The sequence below is a fragment of the Narcine bancroftii genome, chromosome 2, assembly GCF_036971445.1.
Source record: "Narcine bancroftii isolate sNarBan1 chromosome 2, sNarBan1.hap1, whole genome shotgun sequence".
Lineage (NCBI taxonomy): Eukaryota > Metazoa > Chordata > Chondrichthyes > Torpediniformes > Narcinidae > Narcine > Narcine bancroftii.
This window is the reverse complement of record NC_091470.1, coordinates 238,952,459-238,977,435: the sequence shown is the minus strand read 5'-3', so window position 1 is coordinate 238,977,435 and position 24,977 is coordinate 238,952,459. Positions and strand designations below refer to the sequence as shown.

Here is a 24,977-nt window from a genome sequence, read left to right as displayed (position 1 = left end):
CTCATGACCTGCTGGACCACTGAGTCCTCCGGGAATTGTACGAGCCATAGCTATTGGGCCTTCTGGGTGGCCTGTATTGCATACTAAATGCCGATTCTGAAAAATCTCTACTTGATTTGCATTTCAGAGTTTCAAAAGCACCTCTGCTGTCTGAAAACTGCAGGAGTGTGGATTGTGCCTATGCAGATGAAAAGTTTAAAAAGCTTGCAAATGTATCTCTAACCAGCTGAAGCGTGACTCCAGTTTCTTTTTGATCCTCTACGTTTGAACATTCTGTGGGGACAATAAATTATTTCAATAACAGGGTTGTTTTAACATGACTACCAGCCCTAAATGCTTGTGGTAAGATTAATTTCCATTAAATGTGCAAATTCATGACAAACAATTAATTTTACCGTTGATGCCCGCAAGCAGATTTGTAATTTTTCTATTTTGTCAAAGCTGGAGGCAGTATGTGAAAAGCAAAGCAAGAACTCATGCTCTGTGTTCACTTCACTGCATTTTTTTTTGCAAACTATATATGAAGTGTTTCAATCATTTATCGAGTTTTTTCTGGATAGTTGCAGATAACGGTGGCCATTTGAGGATTTAGAAGGATATGTTCCTTGCTTATTTTATGACACCACTGATTCAGCCAGCAAAATTCCTTCATGAATTCAGAAATCAAAAAGGGACCAAGGCATTAACTGACTTCACATCAATAACATTACTGGTTTCTTTCCTGCACAGGAATCCATCTGTATGATTCGCCTAAATTCACCATTAAAGTTGTCCCTTAAATCTCTGTAAATTCTTGGAATGATTCTATCTTCTAATTTTCTGGAGGATGTTAATTAATATTATGAACTCCAAAGGTTTAATAATTGATGTTTCTTCAACTCCAGTATTCATTATTATGCAAAATCCTATTTAATTTCTGACCCAAAACCAATTTGTTCTCTCATCTTTTCTTATACCATTAACTATTATTTTGCAAAATGTCTGCTGGTTTAAAAAGGTACATTCTTATGTTTCAATTTGTAATTTCTTTCCTCCGTTTTTAAAAAAAAAGTTAGACATAACAAATGATCTGGTGAAATTCCAGGACCAAAACACAATGGGTCACACAAGACAAAAGTCATCCAGTCTAATGATTAAACCTCAAAGTAACAAATGAATGGAAAAGAAAATTCCTACAGGTGTGCTGAAGCAACTTGCAGCCTGTGCTGATTCTTAGAATTACCAGCAATGTTATCAGATAATCACAAAAAATCATTTGTTATAGGAAAGATTAATCCATGGAAGGAGTTGCTATTTAACTTGAGAATCCAATTTTACACCTTTTAAAGAACAACCTACTAGTTAGTTCAGGGAACTATGAGAAATGCAAATGGGTTCATCTGGAAATGTGTTCATGTGTTATTCACTTCCTGAGCTAATTGTTCTATTTATTCCACGTGTCATTCCTGAGATGCATCTACATCCTTATCTCATTTCTAAGATAAATGAGAGTCTTTAATTTTGACCTTTCCAATTATTTCTTTCGCACTTGCAGAATGTTAGAAGTTTATTCGTACCTGCTCAGATAGAGGAAGGAATGAAAAGTTTAAAAAGGGAAATAAAGAGATAGAAGAGTTTAATAGTATTCCTAGTTTTAAATTCAAGTTCAAGTTCAGCAGGTTGAAGTTTATTTGTCACATTGCACCTGCTATTATAAATTAATATTAATCGGTTTTCAACTTGAGTTGGGATAATCCTAATTTACGATGACGATTTCAAGAGAAACTTGAGTAAATAACGACTTTTTACATCCTAGGTGATTTTCAGTCATCCCTGAGTGGAGGCATTAGCTGTCTTAGAGTGAAGGTGGACAAATTTCCAAGGCCTAATGAAGAACTGACGCACCTTGTGGGAAGCTAGAAAATACATTGCAGATGCTCCTTCTGAGAAATATGCATCATCTTTGGCCTCAGGTGAAGTGCTGGACAGTGGAGAGTGAAGACTGGAGGGTGGCTAATGTTGACGTGGACTTTTTACCCCCTCCATAAATCTTCGTCCGCGAAGCCAAGCCAAAGATTTAAAAAGGGAAGCAGGGACAAGCCAGTGAACTGTAGACCAGTGAGCTTGACGACAGTGGTTGGAAAATTACTGGAAGAAATTTTGAAGGACGATCTACCTACCAACAATTGGATAGGCAGAGTCTGATTGGAGGTAGGCAGTATGGCTTTGTGCATGGGAAATTGTGTCTCACAAATCTGATAGAGTTTTTTGAAGAGGTGGTAAGGAGTACAGATGCCAACAAGATAGTGGATGTTTCATTTATGGATTTTAGCATGCCTTTTCAAAAGGTCACACGTGGCAAGGTCACCCATGGAGCTGGCCCATTGGATTCAAAATTGGCTTAGTGGAAGGGAGTCAGAAAGAAGTAGTGGAGAGATGGTTTTCTGATTGGAGGCCTGTGAACAGTGGTATGTCATAAGGTTTGGTGCTGTTTCCACTGTTGTTGGTTATCAATATTAACAATTTGAATGACAATGTAGCTAAAATGATGAGCAAATTTGTAGATGACGTCATAATTAATGGTGTAGTGGACAGTGAGGAAGGCTACCTAAGTTTACAACAGGATCTACACCAGTTAATACAGTGGGCCAACAAGTAGCAAGTGAAGTGTTGCACTTTGATAAGTCAAACCAGGATAGGACTGTCATAGTGGCCTGGAGAGTGTTGTGAACTCCAAGGATTCTCTACATGCATGGTTCATTGGAATCAACAACTCAGGTAGATAAGGTGGTGAAGAAGTCGTATGGTCTGCTTGACGTTACTGGGTGGAGTACTGAGTACAAAGGTTGGACAATCATGATTCACCTGTAGAAAGCATTAATGAGATCATAATTGGAGTACTGTGTGCATTTTTGCTTGCCCAGTTATTTAAAGGAGAGCAATAGACTGGAAGGGATGCAAAGGAGATCTATCAGCACTTGTTGGGTCAAGAGGGTTTGAGTGATGGGAAGAGATTGGATGGGATAGGTTTTTATTCCCCATTGTAGGAAGTTGAGGGATGATTTTACAAAGGTTTATAAAATCATGAGGGGCATGGATAAAGTAAATGCTTACTAACTTTTTCCCAGGATATTGACAATTCCCTCAACAGCTGGAGATGTAGATGTAATTGATGGAAGGAAGGGAGGCTTGTGTGAGCTGCATTCACCACCTTCCACAGCTTCTTCCAGTTTTGGGTGGAGCTGCTTCTATACCACACTGCAATGCATCCAGCTGGGGTGCTTGAAATGGTGCATCTATAGAGTTTTTTGAGGTTCAAGGGGAACATGCCAGCCTTCCTTAACCTTTTCAGGAAGTAGAGGCATTGTTCTTTTTTGACCGCCACTTCTATATGGTTGGTCCAGGTCAGGTGAATTTTACTCTCAAGAACTGTCTCAATTTCAGCGCCACTGATGTGGACGGGGGAATGGGGTCTACCACCAACACCCCCACCTGAAGTCTATGATCATCTTCTTTGAGTTACCAATGTTGAGAGAGAGGTTGTTATCTTGGAACCAGTCCACCAGATTTTCAATCTTCATCCTGCATTCCATCTTATCATTATTTGATATTTAGCTAATGACTGTGGTATTGTCAGTTGGGTTCCCACGGTCTAGAGTAGGGATCAAGTACACATCCTTGCAGGGTGGTGAATGTGATTGTGCTGGATATGCTATCCAGCTTCACTGAAAGACCTTTGTTTGGACAGGAAGTCAAGGATCCAGTTGTAGAGTGGGGGGGTTTGCTGAAGCCAAGATCTTGATGTTTTGATAGGAGCTTACGAGTTTACTGGGACCGTGGTGTTGAAGGTGAGCTGTAGTCAATAAACAGTTGTCTGACACATGATCTTGATGCCCAAGTGTTCTGGGGCTGAGTGGATGGCCAGGGAGATGTCATTGGGTTTGGATCTGTTTGGTCAGTACGGAAATTGAAATAGGTTAAGTCTATTTGCAAGGCTGGAGTTGATGTGAGCCATGACTAATCTCTCAAAGTGCTTCATGATAGTGGATGTGAGACCGACCAGCCGATAGTCATTTAGGACTGTAATTGTGCTTTTCTTCTGGAGTCATCTGATGCTGGCCTTCTTGAAACATCGGGGAACTATGGCTAGTTGTTAGGAGAGATTAAAGATATCTGTAAATGCATCCACTGATTTTTTCGGCACAGGTTTTCAGGACATGCCCCAGGACTCTGTCTTGACCAGTACCTTTCCCATGAGAAGGTTGACCTGACTTCAGCAGCTATGACGGCAAGATCAGGGGAACACGAAGTAGTTGAGGTGGATGTGGTTGCCTCACTTTCTCCCTGTTCAAATCAAGTGGAGAACATATTTAGCTTGTTGGTGAGTGTTGTGCTGCATGCTACACTGCCTGACTTTGCTTTGTACTCAATGATGGCATGTTCTAATTGCTATCTGAAACAAAACAAATTTTAAAATAATTCACATCCTCCTCTCACTCATCAAATTTTTCAACTTAATTACCCTGTCATTATCTTTTTATCTCCAGACATTACCACTTGAGGTAATGTCTGGAGATAAAAAGATAATCATCGGTCGATTGGCATATCTCTTTTACAGAAACTATTTATATCACTGGATTCCTATTTAATTCTCACTGATTTGTAGTCAGATGCAATTACTTCCAAAAAGCAATATAAGAAAATAAGAAATAGTAGCAGGGATACTATTTGGCCTTTGAGCCTGGTCTGCTATTCAATTACAGCATGGCTGATCTGGCTGTGGAATCAGCTCCACTTTCCTGCTTTCTCCCCATTACCCTTAATTACCCTACTATATATCTATCTGTGTCTTAAATATGTTAAATAAAGCAGCCACTACTGCTTCCTTGTGCAAATAATTCTCCAAATTCACAACTTTACAGAAAAAAATATAGTTCCTCCTCTTCTCCATCCTAAATCTATTCCCCCAAATGTTGAGGCTATGTCCCATATTTCTAGTCTCATTACTTTCCTCGCTCTTTTAAACAATTAAGCAGTTCCACAAAATCATTCAGAATTTCTGACCTAATTTCATTGTTGGTTATTGAAACTCACTCTTGAGATGCTCTTGCTTCCTTGATCTTCTCTAAACAGATTATTTGCACTTTGGTTCATTAATTGTTTTCAAAAATGTCTTTACATACTTCATTCACATTTAACACTGACACCCTGGCACAAGATTTCTTGGCAGCCCTGAAAAAATGTCATTCATTTAATGCTGTTATTTAATTTTCTCTTCTGCAATACAGAATCTGAATCAGGATTTCATGTGTGAACAAGTTGTGAAGTTCGGTGTTTTGCCATAGCACTGTAGCACAAAATACATATTATAACCATCTTACGACATTTACTTAAAAAATAAAATAATAATAACAATAATTGTGCATGAAAAGTGAGGCAGTGTCTTTGGTTCATTGATTATTCAGCAATTTGATGGCAACAGGGAAGAAGCTGAGCCTTGTGCCTCTGAGTGCTCGTCTTTAGGCTCCTGCACCTTTTCCCCAGTGGTAGCCGAATGAAGAGGGCATGGCCTGGGTGGTGAGTGTCTTGGAGCATAGAGGCTGCTTTCTTCAGACACCACCTCAATGGAGTGAAGTCTGGTGCCTGTGATGTTGCAGGCTGTATTAATAACCCTCTGGAGTTAATTCTTGTCCTGAAAGTTGGTGCCTCCATACCAGACAGTGATGCAACCAGCAAGAATGCTCTCCGTAGTACACCTGTAGAAGTTTATGAGAGTCTTCAATGACAACACCTCACAAAGTACAGATGCTGGCGAGCCTTTGTGATTGCATCAACGTGGAGGCTCCAGGACAGATCCTCGGAGAGGTTGACACCCAGGAATTTAAACTTCTTGACCATCTCCACTACTGAGTCCTCGATGAGGACTAGTTCGCGTTGCCCTGACTTCGTCCTGGTCCACAATCATCTCCTTGGTTTTGCTGACATTGAGCGCAAGGTTGTTGTCATTACATCATTCAACAAGCTGATCTACCTCCCTCCTGTACACTTCTGCAATGCCGTTTGTGATTCTGCCAACAACTACGGTGTCATTGACGAACTTGTAGATAGCATTGGAATTATGCCTGGCTAAACAGTCATGGGTGTATAACAAGTTGAGCATGCATCCTTGGGGTGTGCCTGTGTTGGTGATCAGTGAGGAGGAGATGTTGTTTCCAATTTGTACTGACTGTGGTCTTCTGATAAAAAAGTCAAAGATCCAGTTGCAGAGTCGGGTACAGAAGCCCAGAGTTTGTAGCTTCTTGACCAGCACTGAGGGAGTAATGGTCTTGAAGGCCAAGCTGTAGTCTATGCAGAGCAGTTGTATGTATGAATTGCTGTTTTCAAGGTGGTCCAGAGCTGAGTGGAGACCCAGTGATAGTGTTGAGGAGCAATTGTGACAATAAGCAAATTGCAGTCCAACCTCTTGAAGCATTTCATCATATTAGAAGTTCGTGTTACTGAGTGTTGTCACTGAGGCAGCCCACACTACTATTCTTGGGTACCAGGATGATTGATGCCCTTTTGAAGCTGGTGGGAACCTTTTACTGCCACACTGAGAGGTTGAAAATGTCTGTGAACACTCCATCCAGTTGGTTTGTGCAGATTTTCAGTATGCTGTCAAGGCAGGACACCTTGTGAGGGTTCACTCTCTTGAATGATGTTCTGGCATCGCCCTCAGAGATAGATATCTCAGGGTCCTCAGCCTGTTCAGGGATTCTAGTAGGCACAGCTTGGTTCTTCTCAATATGGGCATAGAAATTGTTCAGCTCATCGGGTAATGAAGCATCACAGCCATCTATAGTGTTTGCCTTCACTTTGTAGGCTGTGATGGCCTACACTCCCTGCCATAGCTGGCGTGTATCTGTCTCTGCCTCTAGTTTCCTCCAGAGTTGCCACTTTGCTTTGGAGATGGCCTTCCGCATGTCGTACCTGGGCTTCTTGTAAAGATCTCAATCCCTGGCTTTAAATGCCCATGTTCTCACCCTCTCTGATTCATCCAGGGCTTCTGGTTGAGGAACACCATTACTTGCGCATGGACACACACTCATCCACGTAGGTCTTGATGAAGTTGGTGACACCTGTTGCATATTCATTCCAGTCTATGGATGAGTTCTTGAATATATTCCAGGCCACTGATTCAAAGCAGTCTTGCAGCCGCTCCTCTGCCTCCCTCGACCACACCTTCGCCATCTTCACCACTGGTGCTGTGGTCTTCAGCCTCTGCTTGTATACTGGGAGTAGATGTACAGCCAGGTGGTCAGACTTGCAGTCGTGGTATAGCTCGGTATGCATTCTTGTGACGTGATGATCGAGACTTCTTCATCTTGGCCTGATTGAAGTCTCCCACAATGATCCTTCAGCCTTACGGAGATTGTCAATTTTACCGATTCTGCTGGTTCTGCTGATTTCAAGCTATCTTAGGACCTCCATGCTGTTGGGTAAGCTTGATTTTATGTTTCTCATTTTTTTGTTTGATTTTTAGAAGTTCTGAACAAGAATATTTGATTACTCCCATTAGAGCTGCACACAAAGAGTTGCTGGTTTAAGGTGCCATTTTGAATGATATCATATACCCCATTAAAATTTGATTCTTGGTTTCATCCCTCTAACTTCACATTTCTTTTAAAAAAAATTCTAATGTCATAATTCCTGTGATTCATTTTAAAAAAAAAACAGAGACTCATTAAAATCCTCTTCATTTTGGCCCATTTCATTACTTAACTCAAGATATAAATTTATTTCTAAGGCCCTGGTCTACAGTCTTGGCCAATACCTGCTGAAATTAATATATCCAGACCAGAGTGGCTTTATTTTAAATGATGATCAGCAAACAACCTATGTAGACTCTTTAATATTATCCATTATGCAAAGTCTAAGGGTGAACCGAGTGACACTGTGGCCCTGGATGCTGAGAAAGCCTTTAACAGACTGGAATGGCCATATTGTTTAGAGTCTTGACAAAGCTTGGGTTTGGGAAACTGTTTATTAACTGGGTCAAAATTCTTTATTACATACGCAAAGCCAGGGCTGCAACTAATGGACAGATCTCCGCAACGTTTCCTTTGAGCGGGTCGAGTTGACAGGGTTGCCCTGTATCTCCAGGACTTTTGTCTTGGCTATTGAGCCCTTAGCAGAGGCAATCAAACAAAACTCAGATGTAAGAGGTTTTAAAGTGCATCAGACACATCACAAAATTAATCTTATTGCAGATTATGTACTCTTCTACTTAACAAATCTAGTTAATTCCCTTACTAAATTACAGACTATATTAAAAGCTTATGATGAAGTTTCAGGATACAAGATAAACTGGGAAAAAAGTGAAACTATCCCACTAACAAATTTTGATTACACTAAGTACAGCAAACAAGTCCATTCAAATGATTCTCGGGTATATTAAATATCTTGGAATAATGATAGATAATGAGCTTCAGAATTTGTGTAAACTTAATGACCTCCCGTTACTTAGTAAAATTGAAGAAGATTTGAGTAGGTGGGTGAACTTTCCCATCACTCTAATTGGCAGAATCAAATGTGTGAAGGTGAATAAATAAAGCTGAAACTGCAGTATTTTTTCCAGTCCTTGCCTATTCCGCAACCCCAATCCTTTTTTAAAACCCTTAATAAGCATGCTGGGCTGTTTATATGGAATTTAAAATACTCAGAGTATCCATGGAAAAATTAACATTGGACTATAGATTAGGAGGAATCTGGTTGCCTAGTTTCAAAAATTATTATTTGGCGGCCCAAATGAGATTTATATCTTCATTTCTTGAAGGTGATGATCCCTCCTCATGGGTACAAATTGGATTGCACTCCCGAAAAGAGAACGTGTACAATGATTTTATTTATAAATAGAATTTCAGAATGATAGCCAACAGGACAGACAACCCATTTTAAAACACATGATTAGAATATGGTGTGAGACCTGTGGAAATTCTGGACTGAAAAGAGGACTATCACCAAAATCACCTTTAAGACAAAATGAACTTATACCCATTACTTTGAACAACAAGATTCTGGAAGCCTGGTACCATAACGGAATCCAACGTCAGGATGATTGCTATGAAAAAGGGCTTTTCATGTCTTTTGAACAGTTGAAGAAGAAACATAACTTGCCCAATAAGACCTCCTTTTGTTTCCTCCAGTTCAGAGCCTTCCTTAGGGCTAATTTGACTTTACCGGGACTCACTGAAATGGAGAAACTACTCCATGAAGGAAGTGTATATAAATTTATTTCGAGAATGTACTTTTTATTGATGAGAGGGAGTCCAAAGTGAGATTTGCATAAATCCAGAGTGAGATGGGAGTCAGATCTAGATATAACAATTGATGGACAACTCTGGTCATTTATTGGCTATTATCAATGCCAGGTATAGACTGGTTCACTCTAATTTTCTCCATCAACCCGCATGACTTTTGTTTATGTGGGGAAACTGGAGCACCTGGGTGAAACCCTTTGTGGTTACAGGAAGAACATGCAAACTCCACACAGACAGTAACAGAGGTGAGGATTAAACCTTTGGACCATAGCAACTCTCTTAGCTGTGCCAGTGTACTCATTAATTTCAAAGGTTACATTGTTTTCATTGAGTTGAATCTACAATTTTTCTCAACTTTTTGATCTCTGCAAGTCATACAAACACAGCTCATCACCAATGTGAACTTTCTTAATGCATGACAGAGTACAGTTGACACAGTGACATATTTTTAACTATTTGAGAGCTTATACAGACAGCATGGTAACAGCTCTTTTGGTCCACGAGACCAATTACACCCGAATGACCTACACCCCCCCAGTATGTTTTGAACAGTAGAAAGAAACCGGCACCTGGAGGAAACCCATGCAGACATAGGGAAAACATATTTATCCTTACAGACAGCGCCATTTGCTGGCCCTGTCATAGCATTGTGCTAACCATGCCACCCCAGCTTGAGTTTAATTTCCGGCATCTCCAATAGAAGTCTGGACTGGATGTTTATAGACTAGCATGGCAGTGGACACAAGCTGCAAACCATTTCCAGCACGTTTACATTCATTAAATTAACTACACAGTAAAAAAAAGCAAAATCCATGCTTGCTGCATTACACACCGGAGCTCCTCAACAAGAAAAAGCTTTCAAGAGTATAAATAAAGACATAAAAATATCCTGAGGGAAGAGGAAAAGAAAACTGTGCTGACAAAAATTTTGGCAAAAATCAATGAATACTTTTTTGATACCCAAAGGCAATTCAGGAAAGATCGAGGAAATTGCTGATCAACGTAATAAAACAGATGAATTATCTTGAACATAATTTTGTTGATTCTAGCCAAAAGGCTTCTTTACCATCTGTGGTGAACAGAATCTTTCACAGCCCATAGCCAGCAATAAATGAGGACACTGAATCAGAGGATTAAAAAAAATGTCCAAATAGCTCTTCATGTCATGTAAAATAAATTGGGGTTTGGCCACATTACTAAAACCTAATTTTCTGAAAAAAAAAAGTTCTAGGGTTAAAGTACCACAATATTACAAGATCAGGTTGAGTATTTGCCAGTAAAATGCAAACTGAGCCACCCCTGACGAGCAAGTGGTTGAGATTCCCTGGACCATTCGTGAACTACACTTGATCAAGTGATTACAATCTTTAATTCCTGTGTTGTATTAAGCTTCCTGATCTCAATCAGGGGAACAGAGGAGAAACTGCTCACGTAATCCTTGTTGCTTTTAACCAGTTTGGTAGAAAATATGCTCTATTCATCTGCAAATTGTTGAGAAAAAAAAATCTTGAGGCTAGCTAATTTTGCACTTTCACCTGCCAGTTCCATTTTCAAATCACACTTAAATAATACAATTATAATCCTTAATATTGTCTCAACACCTGGACTTTTGCACTTTGTTGATTATTCCTCATTGAAATACATGTTCAGTTTATTGTTTTCATGACTTCATGATCTCAGGCTAGAAGATCTCAAATTGAATCTTTACGAATGGAATAAACATACTCTTATTTTCACATCCTTTTGGATTCTTGTAATTCATTGTCGCTTTAGTGAAAATTCCAGATAAAGTCTGCAAATATTAATATATTCCATAGTTAAGACAGTGAATTTTTAAAAAATTAATTTATGGATGATCTATTGCTCTTTGTCAGTGAATCAGCTTATTGAACACTTTGTGGTAATTTGCTGGGTCTCTTCAGGTAGCAGACTAGAGTCCCCTGTACTGGGACTATACTGTATGGGAACTGCAGTTGATGACAATTGGTTTCCTTCCCCAGTGAAATATATGCTCTTTTACAACAATCACCAATTACTCAATTGAATTTTGGAGAATTGACTTAATCCACTGCATTTAAAATTTCTGGGCACCATCCTTTGAACCCAGTCTCTAGAATTATTTGTCTTGGCTATTGAATGTCCAGGCCTGCCACTTGACCACAATATCACTGTAATCAAATAATAGCCAATTGGAAGAAACCAAAATCAATTACATGGCGAGTGCCCATGGCTACACATTTGATTTGGAGCGAATGGGATTTAAAAAAAAAATTGAATTAAATAGTTTATTTTCAAATGTACCAGAATACAGAGCAAAACGTTGTTTTGCACACTATGCATGCAAGTCAGTCCATAATATAAGTGGCACACCACTTTGGCCATGGTACATAGGGACATAAGTGAGTGCGATTTGGCCACTCAGCTCCTAAAATTATGGTTGATCCAATCTTAGTCTTAACACCACTTTCTCCTCAAACCCCTTAAGTCCCTTGATGTTCAACAGAGTCACAGAGGCAAAGTTCTTCAGAAAGGGGAAAAAGCCCTTCTTCTCAATCACATCTGACTTGCCTGGGATCAGCTCATATGCCATATACCTGTCTGTATGTCTTTCAAACATTACAATTGAACTGGTTTCTACTATTTCCTCCTGCTGCTTTTCAATATACCCAATCCCTCTGTTTGAAGAAGGTGCTTCTCTTATATCTCCCTCCTCTTACCTTAAATCTCTGCCCGCTCGTTTTAGATTCCTCTACCCTTATAAAAAGCCTTTGACTATTACTTTTATTGATGTCCTTCATGATTTTATGTCTCCTTATGTCTCCCTTAGCCTCCTACACTCCAAGAAAATTCTAAAACTATCCAACCACTTCATATAATTCAAGCCAACCAGCAACATTCTTGTGAATATTTTCTGCATCCTTTCCAGCTTAATGATAACCTTCTTGTGGCTGGGTGACAATACTCCAAGTACAGCCTCACCAACATCTTGCTCATTTGTTACATGATGTTCCTGCTCCTGCACCCAATGCCCTGACTGAAGAAGCCAGGCATGTCAAGTGCCTTCTTCACTTCCCTGTCCAGCCGTGTCCACCATTTTCATAGAACTATGCACCTGTACCTTCATGCATCTCTGCCCTGCTCCATTCCCTCAGGCCAACCATTTAGCTAGAAAGTCTTGCCCTTGTTTAGCTTACCCAAGTGCAAATATTGGCAGACTCCACCTTAAATATATTTAATGCCTCTATCTCCATGGATCTCCTGTATAGATAATTCCAAAGCTTTATGATCTAATGAGAGAAGAAATTCATTCCCAACATTCTGAAACTGTTATTTCATCTTCTCAGAACATATATCCCCCCACCCCATTTTGTGAAACAGTCGTTGCTATTCTCCTCTGCCTTTCCTCAGGAAGATAACTTTCATTTCTTCTAAACACAAGAATAGAGCCCAACCTTCTCAACTTTTCTTCGTATATCAATTACTTCCTATCCAGAATCAACTCATTAGCCTTCTCTGCACTGCTTCCAATGGAAGAATACTCTAACCCAACTGCATAATCAGTATTTCAGAGGAGAATATTTAGAATAATGAATGAAGCTTGTAATTCTAGTATGGGAATAAAAGTTCTCATTCAGATACTGTGAATGTAAAATGACATATAGTTACTCCCTACCACAGTCTGGGGCCCCAGACAGGCCTTTCAAGTGATGCAACACTTCATGTGTATCTGCAGGATTGATTTACTGCATCTGATGCTCCCTTTGTGGCCTTCTCTACATTGGAGAGACTGGGAGATCATCGAGCACCTTTGCTCTGTCTGCACCAGTGGCAGGGACTTCCCAGTGGCTGACCATTCATGGTCACATCCCTATACTCACATGCCCGTCCATGGCCTCATGTACTCTCCCACCAAGACCAACTGTAAACTGGAGGATCAACACCTGATTTTCCGTCTGGGCACACTCCAGCCAGATAGCATTAACATCGACTTTTCCAGCTTCTGCTAACCTGCTCTCCTTTCCCCTTTCTTTCCCTTCCCCCATCAGCTCTCCACCCCTTTCCCTCACTATTCACCTACCCATCCCTCCTCCCCTTGCTTACTGCACTGCCCTCCCTCCCTTCATCATCTATTACCTCCTGCTTATGCCTTCTCCCTTTCCCTTTTGTTCAGACACCTGCTGACATTTTTGCATTTTTGAAGAAGGTCTCATGCCCAAAATGTCGGTTATGCATTTTTATCTTTGCTATATAAAGGATAATGTTTAACCTGCTGAGTTTCTCCAGCTTTGTGTTTTTACTTCAACTACAGTGTCTGCAGACTTTCATATTTTACTTTTGTATTTCAGCTTATTCCATTCAGAGAAGTGAGGAGCAGTTCTGACCTTGTAAGTGGTCAACAGTGTTTGATTAATGAGAACACGAACTGTTCCATAGAAACCATTTGAAAGTGTCCTAGTAAGTATTATAATCATATATTTTATGCCAGAGTGTGTTTTGCTTTTACATTACATGAGACAATATTTATAAGATATCTGGAATTTTACCAGCTAATAACAATATAGACAATGAAAATGCAAGCAAGAAAAATGAAAAAAAAAAATTACAATCTTAGAACACCATTTAAATTCAGGAAAACTCCCAGTCCACAGTATCCATCATGAAGGAGGTTCAGGAACAGTTGCATCCCCTCCACCTTTTCTTTGGCTTGGCTTCGCGGACGAAGATTTATGGAGGGGGTAAAAGTCCACGTCAGCTGCAGGCTCGTTTGTGGCTGACAAGTCCGATGCGGGACAGGCAGACACGGTTGCAGCGGCTGCAGGGGAAAATTGGTTGATTGGGGTTGGGTGTTGGGTTTTTCCTCCTTTGCCTTTTGTCAGTGAGGTGGGCTCTGCGGTCTTCTTCAAAGGAGGTTGCTGCCCGCCAAACTGTGAGGCGCCAAGATGCACGGTTTGAGGCGATATCAGCCCACTGGCGGTGGTCAATGTGCATCCCCTCCACCATCAGACTCCTAAACAACAGACTCATTTAAGGACACTTACTTTGCACATTATTTATTAGTGAATATTTATTTTCTGTATTGCACAGTCTGTTTACATTCCTTGCTTTGTTACATTTTCTTTCTTTTTTTTATACGTATCTTTTCCCGAGTATAGTTTTTTGCACTACCGATAAGTAGAAATTTGGCGTGGCTCTCATGAATAAAGAATCTCCAGGTTGTATATAGGGTGGCCACTCCAAAGGAGGGCATGGTCATAGGTTATTATTTATTACCATATATCTATATGGTAATAAATGGTATGACCATGTCCTCCTTTGGAATGGCCACCCTCGATGTATGTGATGTCATGAATGTACTCTGACAATAAATCTGAACTTTGAATAAGATTCTGCTATGGCAATTTCCATTCCTCCCTCTATCCTTCAGCCACCCAGTATGTTCCCTTGCACAGGCTTGAGACCCACCAATCTTAACATTTATCTCCATTTAAATGTTTACTTGTGAGGATCCGGACCAGTGAAGCACAAATTTAGCAAGGAATCAGTAACATGTCTTAACTGACAGGGTGATCAATTACCAGAAAATGCAGTTTGGGACAAGGTGATGCTACTCAATTTATCATTGGGCATGGTTAATGTAGCAGGTATACAAGCTATTACAGCACCAGGGACCTGGGTTTGAATCTGGCGCCGTCTGTAAGGAGTTTGTATGTACTCCATGTGTCTGCGTGGATTTCCTTCTACCCTTCAAAAATAAACGTATGGCGGGGGGGGGGGGGAGTGGTGTAGGATAATTGGGTGTGATTGGGCATCATGAGATGGTCTAAATTTAAATGTAAATTTAAAAGTCTAAACGTATGGGGGTGCAGGATAATTGGGTGTGATTGGGCATCATGACCTTGTCTAAATTTAAATGTCAATTTAAATATCTAAACGTATGGGGGGGGGGTGTAGGATAATTGGGTGTGATTGGGCATCATGAGCTTGTCTAAATTTAAATGTAAATTTAAAAGTCTAAACGTATGGGGGTGCAGGATAATTTGGTGTGATTGGGCATCATGAACTTGTCTAAATTTAAATGTAAATTTAAACGTCTAAATGTATGGGGGGGGGTGTAGGATAATTTTGTGTGATTGGGCATCATGAGCTTTTCTAAATTTAAATGTAAAATAAATTAATTCAATAAATAAATAATTGTGTAACACTTGCACAGTGTTCATATTCAAATCTTGCTGCTGCCAGACACTTTTGTTATAAAAACAACTCCAATAATGTACATCCAATTAACTCAGCACAGGAAGAGATAATAAACATTAAAGATAGAGATAAATATTAATTGTTACAGTTAGTGCAAGATAAAAAAAATGCAGTATTTCAATGGTGCAGAAAAATACAGATGAAGGAAAGATTACAGGTTGACATTTTGACCTGATGAGATCAAATGAACTGTAGAGCTTTAGTTGTCTCACTATGTCATCTTGTCAGAATCCTTTTTTGCAGAATTTTCTTCCACTATGTGACTTTGGTCATTTGTGACTTCTTCCCATTTGAGCTTCCTGGAAGCTCAGCTGCTGGTGTCATGAATAGATGCATGACGTCCACCAGACTGCTTATGTCTGGAGCAAGTGGGTGGCAAACAGAATTCTGCAAAACTGCCATCCGCATGGTTCTGATGATAGCATCTTATTTGAATCACCTGAGTGAGTAATCTGTATGTTGAGGTATTGATCACCTGACTACAAGTTTGGAGGCTTGGATCACTGAAGAGAAAGACACTTATTAAAAGTGAGGCAGCAGTTTGAAAGCAGTCAGGGGCTTTTCACATTTGTCATTCATTTGCATATTGGGTTCTCTTGATCTACAACACTCATCACTGTCTAACCTGTTCACCACTCTCACCATAAACACAGACAATGCTACCCATTGAACAGATGCAAATGAAGCTCTGCTGTTGCCTGCTTACACTCTGTTAACTTTCAAGCATGTCATTATACATCATCAATTCCCCAGCAGGGATCCCTTCAAATCTCTACTCCTTTTTCATCTCTTTTTGAAGCTGTGTCTCAGGTGTGTGAATGTCTCTTTATCTCCCTCTCCAACACACACACACACACACACACACACACACACACACACACACACACACACACACACACACACACACACTCACATTACTGTTGGGGGAAGGAAGGTATGAGATAGTAATGAAGGCTGGGAGGTGAGAAATAGAGACACACAGGAGACTGCAGATGGTGCAATCTGAAGCTAAATATAACCTGCTGGAGTAACTCAGCAGGTTGAGTAGCATCAGTGGGAGAAAAAGAATGGTCAAGGGTTTGGGCCACAATTCAAAATTGTGGCCATCGGGAAGTCCAATCTTGCCCACATGTTGACCATTCTTTGCTCTCACTGATCCTGCTTGACCTGCTGAGTTCCTCCAGCAGATTATGTTTAGCTTCATATTATGGAATATGATGGAAAAGAAATTGATGATGGAACCAGATAAGGTAGGAATGGTGGGCTGATTGGAATGATGAGGGCAGGGGATTGGGGACCCAGTGCGTTGCTGATAGACTGATGGAATGAGGTGGGGCAGGGGGAAAGAAACTGGGTTCTAAGGGAGTGAGTTGTGGTTGTGTTAAAAAGCAAGGAGCTTTGTAGGAGGAACTGGGTAGATCAGAAGGAGAGAGGTAGGAACAGAGGGGAAACTAATTACTTGAAAATGGGGATTCAATGTTTGTACCATTGGGTTGTATAAAAGCCAGGTGAGATGGGGAATAAAATGGAAAACAAATTTGAACAAGCACAAAGCGCAGCGCTGTCAGAGTTTATCTTTCTCTCTCTCTCTCTCTCCCCCCCCCACCCCCCACCCTCTCCCTGAGGGGCTTGAATAAAACTAGTCTGCAGTTATACCAGAACTTCAAAGAATTTAGAAATGGCCTTCTGTCTCTCTTACAGAAAATATCAATGATTTCCTCACAGAATGTCTCCAAAGTGCTCCCCCTCATCAGGAAATCAAAGAGTAATGCTCTGTTGGCAGAAGGAACAGCCAACATTCCCCTTCATTAACTCCAACTGGTGTCTGCATTGTAGATGTCTATTAAACAATCCAACCTTTTTTATTTCAAGTGAGCGCTGGACACTGCACTCATGAACACAGCCAATGCACTCTGTGTTGTAGAAATCCCAGATTGGTACAATAGTATTTTCCTTGTGGTTGCTGGAGTCTGGGGTGAATGAAATATTTTGCTACTAGCTCCAGCAGACTTCATGTCTATGACAACTGCCCTACAACTTGACCAAAATCACAAACATCTGTTTGCAGCCTTGAGTTGTTCTGTTGCATTGAAATTTAGGTTGTGGAACCTCTCCACCTCTCCAGCTGTGGCAGGGTAACATTGCATATTGCGAGATGTGTGATTTCTTCTTCCTGCACTGCATATGAAGCATAGGTATTTAATTTTGGTTTCATCATATTTAATTAACCTCCTGTGAGCAATTTTCCGCTTTACTCTCAAAAGATTCTGAAAGTTGGTGCTGTTCGTCCTCTTCCTTGGATTGATATAATCATTGCTTTTCTTTTGCAATGAATTCACTTCTTTGTAAAAGAAATGGTTGCTGAGATGGGCTATTCCCAGAAGCTTAACTTTCCTGACCTTTCTGAAGAGTTGTATGTCCACAAGACCAGTTCGACGTGGCTGGTGGCTGTTAACTACTTGGTTCCTTAAGGAAGAGGTGCCAACTTCCAAGTCTGATGTGTTGCCAATGGCCACTAAAGTCACAGTGGACATAAAATTTGGCTAAATCTTCTCAAGCCCTGAAATGGCAAGCTGCCTATTCCTTGGTATTGTTAAGTGCTACATTGACGTGTGTGTGTGTGTGTGTGTGTGTGTGTGTGTGTGTGTGTGTGTGTGTGTGTGTGTGTGTGTGTGTGTGTGTGTGTGTGTGTGTGTGTGTGTGTGTGTGGTGAGTGCAGGGAAGGGTCAGAAAAATGGCTGTAAAAGCTCCATCCCTACACTGACCAATTTGTCATTGTCATTGAATATCTGTGACTATTTTCAACAGTTGCAAAATTTAGTAATAGACTACCATTAGTTTAAACCCATATAATAAAACACATAATTAAAAATAATTCAAAACAATAATTCTCATTCAGGGAATGTGGCATGATGGCATAGGTGGAAGACATTGGGAAACACCTCTCCTGGCAGAATTAATTAAAACCTGACTTTATTTTTTTTTTTGTAAGTGAATAACTTTAAAGTTCTTCTAAGATCTCTAGCAATGGCTACAAGAAAATGTAAAGCTCAACCTGTAAAGAAAATAGCTACAACAGAACCAACAGTAACTGAAGAAACTGGGCCTACCTTGAAAGATCAACCTCCAGTCTTGATTCCTCTCTAGCCTTGTTCGATGCAACCTCCTCAGGTAAGAATTCAATCTCCAGTGCCACCTCCTCAGGGAACTGAGGAAGGTGGTGCTGGAGCACAGAGGAAAGCTGTAGATGTGACTCAGGAACAGCTGCGAACGTGCACAACGGAAATAGTCTGTACTGAGCCTGTGAGCCCCATGTTGACCAGCGTTGCTGACCAGATGAGAACCAAGCAAAGGGCTCGCACACAGTTATTGACAACATCTACAGAAGAAGAAGAAGAGATCAGAGTTAAAGAAGTTACAAGGAGAGGAATCAGAAGATGAAGGAAGAAGTCAATATATTCCAGGTAAAGTTACTCTAGAACCTCTGGACCCCAAAATTTTTCATAAAATTTCTGAGCAAATGAATTTAATGAGTGAAAAAATTGCAGAAGAAAAACAGAATTTATAATACAATTGGGAGATATTAAGAAAGAAATGACTGCAATGAAGACTGAAATAGCAAAATGTATAAAAACTGTTGACAAAATTAAAATTAAGGTTCAAAAATTTGAAGAAGATTTTCAAGGGTGTCATATGGAAGAAGAAGAATGTAAGGATACAATTAAAGAATTTTCTATCTTTTCGTTCACGGCATGGGCGGTTCAGAAAAAAAATATTGCAAAAAGTGGATATGTTGGTAAATCAGAGTTGAAGAAATAATGTCAAAATTGTTGGACTTCCTGAAGATTTTGAGGGCACTAATCCAGTAAAGTTTTTATCTAAACTGGTTGCCTGAAATTCTGGGGTCTGAAATCTTTCCAAATAGATTGGAACTTGATAGAGCACATCGGCTGTTAAAAATAAATAGTATCCAGGACAACTGCCATGCTCTATTTTGATTAAGTGTTTACATTACCAAGATAGAGAGATGATATTGAGATGGGCAGTTCAAAAAACCAGGGAACGGCAAGGTCCGTTAATGATTTGGAATAATAGAATATTCTTTTATGCAGACCTGAGTAAATGCTATTGTTGAGAGAGGAAAATAATTTAATCCAGAAAAATCAGTTTTATGGAAGAAAGGATATAAAATTGCTTTTCAATACCCAGCATTTATTTTATGGAGAACACCAAGCACAATTTTTTGCTAATGAATCAGAAGCTTTGGAATTTGCCAATTCATTACCTAATAATAAGCAAAATGGAAGTCAGCATTATACATCTCAGCAAATGTAAAAGAACCAAGATAAATTGAGGGAAGAATCTTCAAGCCAGAAGCTGACTGAAAATGAAGTTGAAATCAAGTTAATAGAGATCTTCAAGAAGCTTATCACACTTGATTGATTGATATTCTTTATGATATTCTGTCTTTTTACTTCCTTCTCCTTCCGAGGACATGTGCCACTAGTGGCGAGAGCCATTTCCCGTTACAAAAGAGTTTAGTGCTGATTCTATCAGTATTTTTTTGTTTTTTTAATTTTTTTTTGTTATTTGGAGATTGGCTGTGGAGCTGAGACATGCCAGAGTGGAAATGGGAGTCAAATATTTTTGAAATTATATTATTGGGACACGTAGATTGAGTTATGTAGCATTTAAAAGGAATGGGCTCAATAACCCAATTAAAAGGAATGTGTGTTTTAGCTTATATTAACAAGTTAAGAGTTGATTTTTTTTGTTGTTGCAGGAGTCTCGTTTATCAGAGAAAGAACATCAAAAGTTGAAGAGAGAATGAGTTGGTCAAGTTATGGCTTCTTCTTTTAATTCTAAAGCAAGAGTGGTAACTATTTTAATTAATCAAAAGTTGCTATTTAAATTAGAATCAGTGGCTACTGACTCTGTGCAAAGATTTGCTTTGGTAAATTGCCAAATTTATTCAGAATCTTGATCTTTTATGAATATTTATGCATCTAATATAGATGATAAGAAATTTATTCAAGATACTTTCCTTAATCCTACAGAAGCAAATGAAGATGTAATAATTGGTGGAGATTTTAATTGTTGTTTAGACCCAATGTTTGATAAATCTCAAAAATATTTAATAGAAACAAAAAATTTTTAAATAATTCTGACTTTAATGAAAGATTTGAATTTAGTGGATATTTGGAGAAATTTGAACTCAATGGAAAGAGATTATTCATTTTATTCATCTTGATTTATTCTTATTGCAGAATAGATGTCTTTTTAATTTCAGCTCAATTGCAAGGATGAGTTGTATATGCATAATATAAACCAAGAATCGTATCAGATCATTCACCATTATTGAACTGGGGGAGAGAGAGAGAGCACATAGGGTTTTGGCTTGGTAATTGAAAATGGAACAAATGTCAAGGGTTATTAATGCTGTTAAGAAGAATTCTAAAATTACTTGTTAAGAGCCCAAAGGACGCCAAAACCCAGCAGCAATAGATATCACCACGACAAATGGTTACTTAAACAAAATTTGCTTTTAATTATCTTTAAACTTGAAAACAGAATCAAACCTTAACTTATCTCTATTTTTAACTTACTTAACTTAACCCAACTTAACCCTATTCTAATTCTAAGTGCACTTGTATGTAATGTGAGTATAAATTTAGAAAAGTTCTTTGATTCACAGTCCAATATCACTTCTCATTCTTCCAAGTTCACTGGTTGCAGGCAATTCTTATACTGTGCACAGAATTTAACATGTATAAAGTTCAGCAGGCTTTGGTGCTCGAAAGATAAATGGTTACCTCTCAGGAAGGTTCTGTAGAGAGAGATGTGTTGTTCCAGGGTTTCCACATCTGAGGTACCACCATTGGTCACCTCAGTGTCTTGCTGCTTAAACTTTCCCCATTAGGGTTCTCAAGATAACATCTTTCTTTTAGGTTACCACAGAGTTCCTTTCTGTTTCTCTTATTCCAAGGGAAATACTAGACAGCCAGTACTTTTAGCCATCCACCACTCTGGAGCTTCTGTTTCAGTTCCAATAGCCTCTGCTTGACACTCAGTTCCAGCAAGCTTCTATCTGTCCCTCTCTCTCTCACTGACTGACACCCCCCCTCTCTCTCTCTCTCTCTCTCTCTCTCTCTCTTTCACTCCGAGACTCTGATTCACACAGTGAAAGGTTGCCAGCTTGTTTGACTGGCCCCATAACCTTTTCCAGCAAACAATAGAAGTCTGTCTTCTGGTTCATCTGTTGTTTTTATATAAACAAGAACCCATTAGTGACCTTTGAGCACTTTTGTCAAAAGCACTTCAAAGAGGTATTAGGAGGCAGGATGTATCTTACTGTTGCTTTAAAGACAATAGTCAATTCTTTTCCACAGTTTCTGCAAAGTTGCTCATAATATGAATTCTCCAGTATTTTCAAATAAAATCTGTTTTTAAAGTGTGTGTATATAACCTACTCTACTTTTCCTAATTTATCTCCCAAAAATATTTCTATATATTTTATCACACTTATAAACCACAAGACATAAATGTTTCTTTTAAAGAATTTTATACTAAGTTATATACGAATCAATCAAAAAACAATGTAGGGAAATTGCCAAGCCTGAATAGATTTAGATTTCCCCTTTATGTTGAAAGAAGTTATTAAGGCTTTAAATGCTGTGCAAAATGATAAATCTCTGGGTGAAGATGGATTTATGTGTGAATTCATTAAAATGTTTAAAGATTTGTTAATGCCTTTATTAAAGCAAGCAGCTCAAACTCATTCATTACCGGAATCTTTTTCCAATGCTATTCTAACAGTAATACCCAAGAAGAACAAAGATCTATTAAAACCTGAGTCATATTGACCTATATTTTTATTAAATGTGGATTGTAAGATTGTAGCTAAAGTTTTACTGAATAGATTGAATGAGTATTTAAATCAATTCATATTCATTAAAAAGAGGTATTCTGCTGATAATATTGCTAAATTCATCTGTTTAATTCATGTATCTCAGAATATGTCATATTTAGCCTTAATTTTATCATTAGATGCTGAAAAGGCTTTTGATAGATTAGAATGGAATTATTTAAAGTTTTAGAAAAAATTCAGTTTGGAACAAAATGTATTAATTGGATTAAGACTGTATATAAAAATCCTTTGGCTAGAGTAGTTACTAATGGACAAATTACTTCTTTTTTGTTAACTAGGCCTGCTAGACAAGCTTGCCCTTTGTCTCCAGCATTATTTGTTTTGGCGATTAAACCATTGGCACAATCAATAAGACAAGATGTTCGTATTAAAGGAATCAAAGTTAAGAAGAAGGAAATTAAGATTAGTATGTTTGCTGATGATGTTTTAATTTATGTAACAGATCCTGAAAATTCATTATGTTCATTATATTTAAAAAATTAACAGATTATGGAGAAATATCTGGTTAAAAAGTTAATTGTGATAAAAGTGAAATTGTGCCATTAGCCTCACCAATGCCTTGAATAGTCTCAACATCACCTCCCAACTCCAATATTCTATGCTTTGATTTATAAGGCCAGCATACCAAAAGCCATCCACATGTGATTCCACTTTCAAAGAACAATGAACCATTATTACAAGATCTCTCTGTTCCTCTGCATTCCTCAATGCCCTCCCCCTTCACTGCATATGTCGTGTTTTGATTATTCTTCCCAAAATGAACCGCTTCACACTTATTTGTATTCAACTCCATCTGCCATCTTTCAGCCTATCCTTCTGCAGTCTCTGAAAGCCATCTTCACTATCTATAATTCTCCCTATTTTTGTATTGTCAACATATTTACTAACTCAATTTACCACTCCATCATCCAAATCATTAATGTAAATGACAAATATCAAGGGACCCAACACCAATCCCTGAGGCACACTGCTCAACACCACCCTCCATCCTGACAGACAGTTATCCATCATGACTCTCTGGAATCTACCTTCTAGCCACCATTGAACCCATCTGACTATCTCAACATTAATACCTGGTGCTTCAACCTTCCTTACCAACCTTCCATGTGGAACCTTATTGAAAGCCTTACTGAAATCCATATAGACTAGATCTACTGCTCTACCCTCATCTATTTTCCTCGTCACCTCCTCAAAAAATGCAACAAGATTTGTCAAACATGACCTTCCCCGCACAAGCCCATGTTGGGTGTCCCTGATCAGTCTCTGCCTCTCTAGATACTTATACATATTATCTCTAAGAATATTTTCCATTATTTTACCTTCCACTGACATCAAACTTGCTGGCCTATAATTTCAGGGCCAATGCCTAGAGCCATTTTTAAACAGAGGAACTGCATTTGCAATACACCAATCCTGCAGCACCATGACCCCCCCCCCCCCCGCCTCTCTAGTGACTTATGACAAATCACTGTCAGAGCCTCCGCTATTTCCTCCCTGACTTCCCTCAAAGTCCTATGGAAAATCCCATCAGGACCCGGAGACATCCACCTTTATATGCCCCAAAGTTCCAACACCTCCTCTTTCCTAATCCCTACATTTTCTATAATCACCCCTTTTGCCTCTCTATTCCACATCATTTTCCCTAGCGAATACCGAAGAAAAGAACTCGTTCAATATCTCCCCCATCTCAATTGGCTCTGCACACAGTTTTCAGCTCTGATTCTCTAAGGGACCAATTTTATCCTTCACTCTCCTTTTGCTATTTACATATTTGTAAAAACCCTTCAGATTTACTTTCACTCTGTTCACTATCGCCACCTTGTACCTTCTTTTCGTTTTTTACAATCCATGTAATTTCCAAGCATCTGATTTATACCTTGTTTCTTATATTTAATGAAAACTTCCCTTTTAATTCGAACCAAGTTTCTCATCTCTCTTGAAAACCACAGCTCTCTCAAACTTTTGGCTCTGCCTTTTATCCTAACAGGAACATAAAGATTTTGCACCCTCAAAATCTCACCTTTAAATGACCTCCAATTCTCCTCTACCTTCTTCCCATAAAACAAATCAGCCCAAACCATTCCTTCTCATTTCTTCAAATCTGGCTTTCCCCCACTCAAAAACCTTAATCTTTGGACTTGACCTATCCTTTTCCATAATTATTTTGAAACTAACGGTACCATGACCACTGGATCCGATCTGCTCCCCAACACACACTCATTTTTGTCTTCAGCAAAATAGCAGATCCATGTTCGACAAGACAGCAGCGTCACTTATCATACGGTTCAGAATACATGACGGACGTGCGCCATGTTTCAGGAAAAGACAATCTTGTCTCAGATATGCTGTCCAGACCAACTGTATATCATAGTAAGGGTGGAATCGATATTCCTGAATTGGCCAGTGAACAGGCCATAGACACCGATATTCAGGCATACAGTACAGCTATTACTAACCTGGACATAGAACGGGTGGGACCACAACAGGGCGACCTAAGCCTTCTTTGTGACATGTCT

At 39.2% G+C, this 24,977-nt stretch overlaps 2 long non-coding RNA genes across 2 annotated transcripts; one reads left to right on the top strand and one right to left on the bottom strand.

The window, feature by feature from the left end:
- Positions 1-2,581: 2,581 nt before the first annotated feature.
- LOC138752642 (uncharacterized) lies at positions 2,582-22,847 on the top strand. The gene is made up of 5 exons (XR_011350801.1): positions 2,582-2,757; positions 4,186-4,360; positions 13,625-13,733; positions 20,317-20,409; positions 22,740-22,847. It is a non-coding gene; the product is annotated as an uncharacterized lncRNA (long non-coding RNA).
- Positions 8,019-12,752, bottom strand: LOC138752641 (uncharacterized). The gene is made up of 3 exons (XR_011350800.1): positions 12,473-12,752; positions 11,004-11,070; positions 8,019-8,145 (listed from the first exon to the last, which is right to left on the bottom strand). It is a non-coding gene; the product is annotated as an uncharacterized lncRNA (long non-coding RNA).
- Positions 22,848-24,977: the final 2,130 nt, after the last annotated feature.